The sequence below is a fragment of the Macrobrachium nipponense genome, chromosome 38, assembly GCF_015104395.2.
Source record: "Macrobrachium nipponense isolate FS-2020 chromosome 38, ASM1510439v2, whole genome shotgun sequence".
NCBI lineage: Eukaryota > Metazoa > Arthropoda > Malacostraca > Decapoda > Palaemonidae > Macrobrachium > Macrobrachium nipponense.
The window spans coordinates 19,838,064-19,840,563 of NC_061098.1; the positions used below are offsets into that span (position 1 = coordinate 19,838,064).

The window sequence follows — 2,500 nt, forward strand, 5'->3', positions numbered from 1 at the left end:
CGACGTCGTTCATCAGCTACTCTTTTGTCCTCTAACTCCTCCTTTACTCACTACTACTGGGACTCTCTCTCTCTCTCTCTCCTCTCTCTCTCTCTCTCTCTCTCTCTCTCTCTCTCTCTCTCAAGTTAATAACTTGTTTCCTGTATTTCGTCTCTCCATCTATGCTTCAACCTTCTTCATTATTGTGCTATCACATGACATCTCTCTCTCTACTCTCTCTCTCTCTCTCTCTCAAGTTCAATAATCTTGTTTCCTGTATTCGTCTGGGTTTCCATCTAGCTTCAACCTTCTTCTTATTGTCTATTACATTGACCATCTCTCTCTCTCTCTCTCTCTCTCTAATCTCTCTATTCAATAATCTTTTTTCCTGATTCGTCTGGGTTTCCAATCTATGCTTCAACTAACTTACGTCAAGCGGAAGAAATTTCCTTTCGCAGTCTTAATAGTGGATTTCGTCGCACAAACGTTTTGGGGCCAAGAGACATACTCTTTCAAAACAATATCTAAAGAGAGATTGAAATTACAATCTTAATAACATTATTATTACGTGATTTAAGATGATAAAAGTATTTTAATATGAAAGGAATAATGATATATAACGAAAGCAAAAATAAATGACGTCATTCCCTAAAGATGATGTATGCTTAAACAGAAGGTTCATAGAAGGATCTTACGAAATATGGTGCAATCCTTCCATGTGCTTACTCGGCAAAGACATACACGTTTGCAACCAGTCATGTACGTTGTGTGCTCTACATGTTCCAAACAGATCTCGCTTATCAGAAATAATGACATATTATGAAAACAAACCGGAGCTTCGAGCTCTCCTTATCTTGAGCGATGACAAGTTATAGAAACAATTTCTAGCTTGGAAAGGACAAAGTTAATCTCTCTCTTTTCAACATTCTACGTTATCTTAACTTTTTAAATTATGTAATGCAAAAATCTGAACATATATTTTTAGAACATCCTATAACTCTAAGCTAAATAAGAAATCTGAAAATATTGCAAACACTTTTCAAAACATTTCATACAGTCAGAGAGGAAATATGCGTTACGAAAGTAGCAGTATATGATAATATATAATGTACACATGTAATTGTAATAGCCATAGAATTAGAGAGAAATTACGAGGGCATTGTGGCTATTGCAATTATATATATATTATATATATATATATATATATATATATATATATATATATATATATATATATATATATATTATATATATATATATATATATGACTGGTTAAAAATGTTCTGTAACAACAGAATTCCATCTAATAAAAGGAGCCCATAAAAACACCAAAATATAGAGAGGAAAGTACTATATTTCAGAGACTGCTGTCTCTCTCTTCAGGTATATGAATGAGAAAAGTTTACAGAAAAGGTGGTATTTATACCAAGAGATCCGTCCACAAGTAAGCCAATTTAGGTCACCCCCGCTGATAATCTTCCTTTAATCTTCTTAAGCGTTTGGTTGAATAAACACTTCGTCGACGACATCCGAAATCCATGCTCCTTTTGAGATGTTCATTACCTGCTTCTCTTTTATTAAGGCCGATTCCATCATTTGACTCTTGTACCGGCAGTTGCTGCTATAAATTACACGTGACAAATTCCAGTTTATTCGATGGTTATGTCATTTATATGGTTGAAAATAGCCGAGTTCTATTGTCCATACCTAAACTGACCGTTTGTTGTTGTATTAATCTCTGGGGAAGTGATTTACCTGTAAATCCGATGTAAGATTGGTCACAGTCTTGGCAAGGGATCTCATAGGCCCCAGAGTCCTTGGGAGATGTCTTTTGTTGGACGTTAATCAGGGATTTGGCTAAGGTGTTTGGGTAGGTAAATGCAAAAGGGTTGGATTTCCCAAGGGTTGTGCGTTACTCTTTTAATCGTCTCCAGGTGAGGAATTTTTATTTTATTGTTGGGTGTGTCTCTGGTCTTGTCTTTAGGGGGTCGGTAGAAAATTACGTTTGCTTTTTGAATTGCTTTCTCAATTAAATGGTCAGGATACTTTAAAGATGAAAGTTGCTTGCGAATTAGTTCAAATTCTTTTTCCAGGAAATCTGGGGAACAAATTCGTAAGGCTCTTAAGAATAGGTTGCTAGCTACGCCTGTCTTGATAGTAATGTCGTGATAGCTAAAGTAGTGAATATATGAAAGTGAGAACGTTGGTTTTCTGTATATGGTAAATTTGTATTCTGTCGTGTCTCTGATTATTAAAACATCAAGAAAAAGGAATTTTTCTTGTCTGTTTCCCATTCAACTTTAAATTTGATGCTGGGCACTAATGCGTTTAATTTTGAGAGGAATTCATTAAAATTACCCCCCACCTATTATCCCAAAATGTTAGAATATCATCCACGTATCTCAGCCACAGCATGTTTTTTGGGTTTTGGTTTTTTATTGCAATTTATTACTGTAGTTTCAAAAGTATTCCATGTACAGATTGGCTAAAACGGGACTTAAAGGACTACCCATACTACACC

General features: G+C 35.2%; 1 protein-coding gene across 3 annotated transcripts in view; it reads left to right on the forward strand.

Moving 5' to 3' along the window:
• The window catches only part of LOC135209696 (protein inscuteable homolog), a 220,351-nt gene that overhangs the window by 142,778 nt on the left and 75,073 nt on the right, over positions 1–2,500 (forward strand). The gene's annotated exons all lie outside the window — the stretch shown is intronic.